We start from the raw sequence: 6000 nt of genomic DNA, 5'->3' as shown, positions 1-6000 counted from the left end.
GACACATTTTGTTCTTTTATCCTGGGTTTAAATGAAGGGAGATGTAAGGACACATTTTGTCTGTGGTTTAAGTGGAGGGAGAAGTAAGGACACATTTTGTCTGTGGTTTAAGTTGAGGAAAAGTAAGGACAAATTGTGTCTGTGGTTTAAGTGGAGGGAGAGGTAAGGACACATTTTGTCTGTGGTTTAAGTGGAGGGAGAAGTAAGGACACATTTTGTCCTTGGATTAAGTGGAGGGAGAAGTAAGGACACATTTTGTCTGTGATTTAAGTTGAGGTAGGGGTAAGGACACATTTTGTCCTGGGATTGAGTTGAGGGAGAGGTAAGGACACATTTTGTCCTGGGTCTAAGTTGAGGGAGAGGTAAGGACACATTGTTTCTGTGTTTTAGGTTGAGGAAGAAGTAAGGACACATTGTGTCTGTGGTTTAACTTGAGGGAGGGGTAAGGACACATTTTATCCTCGGTTTAATTTGAGGGTGAGGGAAGGACACATTTTGTCCTGGGTTTAAATGAAGGGAGAGGTAAGGACACATTTTATCCAGGGTTTAAGTTGAGGGTGAGGGATTGCCACATTTTGTCTTTGGTTTAAGTTGAGGAAGAGGTAAGGACACATTATGTCTGTGGTTTAAGTTTAGGGAGAGGTAAGGACATATTATGTCCTGGGATTTAATTGAGGATGAGGTGAGGAAACAATTTGTCCTAGTTTTAAATTGAGGGAGAGGTAAAGACACAATTTACCATGGGTCTAAATTGACGGAGGGTTAAGGACACAATTTGTCCTGGGTTTAAGTTGAGGTAAAGGTAAGGATACATTTTGCCCTTGGTGTCCGAATGACACTTACCTTGAATATTGATTAGAAAGTCTATAAGAGTGCACGATAAATTCCTATTGTACTGACGTTTAACTACTAAATATCCAAACCTTTATGAGTATTATTTTTGCTAAAAACTTACGTCATAATATTTAATATTGGTGATTGGCCTTATTCAAGACATTTTTATTGTATGCTTTACCAACGGAGAAGGTCTCAGTTAAAAATCTGAGAAAAAAATATCAAAATATTTGAACCACATACCGAGGTGAAATTTTGTTGAGTGTGGGAACACTATAGAAAAAGATTAATAATCCCAATCACAGGGTTCTTAACCGAACCACACGTAGTCCAAAACACAAGGATGACAATTCCTTAAAATTCAATAAAATGCATCATGAGTTTAATAACAATGATTATCGTATTATAACATTTCAGTAGAGGTCGTCAATATTAACGGTTCAAAATGAAAAGTGTGGGACAATACATATATTTCTCACACTATTAAGTTCACAATATTCCTATTCTAACATCTAATGCCCATACATTGATGAGTGATAATTTGTTTGGTTATTGACGTCATAAGGGTTGACATCAATGAGTGGTTTTTATCGGGGGCAGTTGAGTATGTCCACTTACTAGTTCAGTGTCATAGGTTGAAGGTGAAATCTATGCAGCCTATTTCGTTTATTGGCTAATAGCGTCGAATTTGATCTATTATTACTTTTTTAATGTTTTCTTGTCAAATGTGTTCTATTTGTTATATGATCAAAAACAAGCTCGGTTCACCTGTTCAGTTTTGTTGTTAAAGAAAATAAGGACTGATATTGATGTCACTTCAAGCTTACAGTGATAAAACCGACCGTATTTTAAGTTTTATTTAGAAATGTACGGAAATTGTTTCACTGAAATATACCAGGTAAATAGTATGTATGTACATAGTCAGGAATACATGTCGCTGTCCTTGAATGTGCCCTTTTGTGCAAGACAAACACAACAATTTGTTTAGAATTGTAAGGATCAAATAAATACATGTGGCACATAATTCTAGCTAATGACAAGGAGACCCCGTCGCGACTAATGGAAACACTAATATTATGTACATCATGAGTTTAGCAGTTAAATAGCTTTTTGTGTAGCTACACCTTTTGAACATCTAAAGGGAAGACGTTTTCGAGTATTTAATCATAGAGGTAGAAGTCTGATTACTAGTCGTGTTTAAGTTGGAATAATCTTACGATTTCAGAGGACCTAAAACACTCTGGACACAAAAAAGTGACACTTAAACAGAAAGCTAGGCTTGGACATGATCGACAATAGTTAAAGATGAAAATTTTTAACAAGTGTATAGTGTAAACTTCTGCCGTCTGTGTCGAAAAAGATTGTTTACATTTAAAAATAAATAAAAATATGTAAATATATACTTAAGCAAAGTATCTCTCTCTCTCTCTCTCTCTCTCTCTCTCTCTCTCTCTCTCTCTCTCTCTCTCTCTGATGGACATGTTAACACCGACAACCTTGACAGTAGACATCTAACTGTATCATATCGCTTAAAATTAATGTTTCTGGCTAGACAGTGTTGCATTGTTAATTTACCGATTAGCATTTTATTAAAAGAAGAAGAAAAAATCCACTAACGAACAAACAAACGAACAAACAATAAAGTAGGGCAAAATTTACTACGCATTCATGGGGCTGTATTTTGTCAACGTATATCTGACTAATATGTTAAACACCTTTTATAAAAACTAATATAAATAACGTTTTCGTGTGATAAGTTGTCGTATACATAATGTATAACTTTTCGTAGTGTCAATAGGAAAAAACGGGGATGAAGTTTGATTATTTACCCGAACATGATATTTCTGATAATATGATACAATAAGACCTGCTTAATTATTGATCTATGTACTAATGTATTAATTGGAGATGAGAGGAGAGGTGCGGTGGTGTATAGAGACCTTTTGGTAGGTTCAAAATAGCAAAAAAAGTATTTAAAAAAATAAAATGAAGTAATAAAATATGTTTTACCTAAAAAATACCATTGTAGTCGTATAGTATAGCTTAATCACCAAATTACGGTTTTATATTGTATCCTAGCGACCACCAGTACGGTTTTATATAGTATCCTAGCGACCACTAGTACGGTTTTATATTGTATCCTAGCGACCACCAGTACGGTTTTATATTGTACCTTAGCGACCACCAGTACGGTTTTATATTGTATCCTAGCGACCACCAGTGCGGTTTTATATTGTACCTTAGCGACCACCAGTACGGTTTTATATTGTATTCTAGCGACCACCAGTACAGTTTTATATTGTATCCTAGCGACCGACAGTACGGTTTTACATTGTTCCTTAGCGACCACCAGTACGGTTTTATATTGTACCTTAGCTACCACCAGTACGGTTTTATATTGTATCCTAGCGATCACCAGTACGGTTTAACATTGTACCTTAGCGACCACCAGTACGGTTTTATATTGTATCCTAGCGACCACCAGTACGGTTTTATATTGTACCTTAGCGACCACCAGTACGGTTTTATATTGTACCTTAGCGACCACCAGCACGGTTTTATATTGTACCTTAGCGACCACCAGTGCGGTTTTATATTGTACCTTAGCGACCACCAGTGCGGTTAAACATTGTTCCTTACCGACCACCAGTATGGTTTAACATTGTTACATAGCGACCACTAGTGTGGTGTAACATTGATGCCTAGCGACCACCAGTTTCATATTATTATCAATGTATAAGATCTGTGCGGTTTTATATTGTATCAGAGCGACCATCCTTGCCTTTTACATGTATATTGTATCCTAGCGACCATCCTTGTCTTTTACATGTATATTGTATCCTAGCAACCATCCGTGTCTTTTACATGTATATTGTATCCTAGCGACCATCTGTGTCTTTCACATGTATATTGTATCCTAGCGGCCATCCATTCCTTTTACATGTATATTGTATCCTAGCGACCATCCGTGTCTTTTACTATCCTAGCGACCATCCACTCCTTATACATGTATATTGCATCCTAGCGACCATCCATTCCTTTTATATGTATATTGTTTCCTAGCGACCATCCATTCCTTTTACATGTATATTGTATCCTAGCGACCATCCGCTCCTTATACATGTATATTGTATCCTAGCGACCATCCATTCCTTTTACATGTATATTGTATACTAGCGACCATCCGTGTCTTTTACATGTATATTGTTGCCTAGCGACCATCCGTGTCTTTTACATGTATATTGTATCCTAGCGACCATCCACTCCTTATACATGTATATTGTATCCTAGCGACCATCCATTCCTTTTATATGTATATTGTATCCTAGCGACCATCCATGTCTTTTACATGTATATTGTATCCTAGCGACCATCCGTGTCTTTTACATGTATATTGTATCCTAGCGACCATCCATTCCTTTTACATGTATATTGTATCCTAGCGACCATCCATTCCTTTTATATGTATATTGTATCCTAGCGACCATCCATTCCTTTTACATGTATATTGTATCCTAGCGACCATCCGTGTCTTTTACATGTATATTGTATCCTAGCGACCATCCATTCCTTTTACATGTATATTGTATCCTAGCGACCATCCATTCCTTTTATATGTATATTGTATCCTAGCGACCATCCATTCCTTTTACATGTATATTGTATCCTAGCGACCATCCGTGTCTTTTACATGTATATTGTATCCTAGCGACCATCCATTCCTTTTACATGTATATTGTATCCTAGCGACCATCCATTCCTTTTATATGTATATTGTATCCTAGCGACCATCCATTCCTTTTACATGTATATTGTATCCTAGCGACCATCCGTGTCTTTTACATGTATATTGTATCCTAGCGACCATCCATTCCTTTTATATGTATATTGTATCCTAGCGACCATCCATTCCTTTTATATGTATATTGTATCCTAGCGACCATCCGTGTCTTTTACATGTATATTGTATCCTAGCGACCATCCATTCCTTTTATATGTATATTGTATCCTAGCGACCATCCATTCCTTTTATATGTATATTGTATCCTAGCGACCATCCGTGTCTTTTACATGTATATTGTATCCTAGCGACCATCCATTCCTTTTACATGTATATTGTATCCTAGCGACCATCCATTCCTTTTATATGTATATTGTATCCTAGCGACCATCCATTCCTTTTACATGTATATTGTATCCTAGCGACCATCCGTGTCTTTTACATGTATATTGTATCCTAGCGACCATCCATTCCTTTTATATGTATATTGTATCCTAGCGACCATCCATTCCTTTTATATGTATATTGTATCCTAGCGACCATCCGTGTCTTTTACATGTATATTGTATCCTAGCGACCATCCATTCCTTTTATATGTATATTGTATCCTAGCGACCATCCATTCCTTTTATATGTATATTGTATCCTAGCGACCATCCGTGTCTTTTACATGTATATTGTATCCTAGCGACCATCCATTCCTTTTATATGTATATTGTATCCTAGCGACCATCCATTCCTTTTATATGTATATTGTATCCTAGCGACCATCCGTGTCTTTTACATGTATATTGTATCCTAGCGACCATCCATTCCTTTTATATGTATATTGTATCCTAGCGACCATCCATTCCTTTTATATGTATATTGTATCCTAGCGACCATCCGTGTCTTTTACATGTATATTGTATCCTAGCGACCATCCATTCCTTTTATATGTATATTGTATCCTAGCGACCATCCATTCCTTTTATATGTATATTGTATCCTAGCGACCATCCGTGTCTTTTACATGTATATTGTATCCTAGCGACCATCCATTCCTTTTATATGTATATTGTATCCTAGCGACCATCCATTCCTTTTATATGTATATTGTATCCTAGCGACCATCCGTGTCTTTTACATGTATATTGTATCCTAGCGACCATCCATTCCTTTTATATGTATATTGTATCCTAGCGACCATCCATTCCTTTTATATGTATATTGTATCCTAGCGACCATCCGTGTCTTTTACATGTATATTGTATCCTAGCGACCATCCATTCCTTTTATATGTATATTGTATCCTAGCGACCATCCATTCCTTTTATATGTATATTGTATCCTAGCGACCATCCGTGTCTTTTACATGTATATTGTATCCTAGCGACCATCCATTC

The sequence above is a fragment of the Mizuhopecten yessoensis genome, unplaced genomic scaffold, assembly GCF_002113885.1.
Source record: "Mizuhopecten yessoensis strain PY_sf001 unplaced genomic scaffold, ASM211388v2 scaffold6361, whole genome shotgun sequence".
NCBI lineage: Eukaryota > Metazoa > Mollusca > Bivalvia > Pectinida > Pectinidae > Mizuhopecten > Mizuhopecten yessoensis.
Note: the sequence above shows the minus strand (reverse complement) of the source record.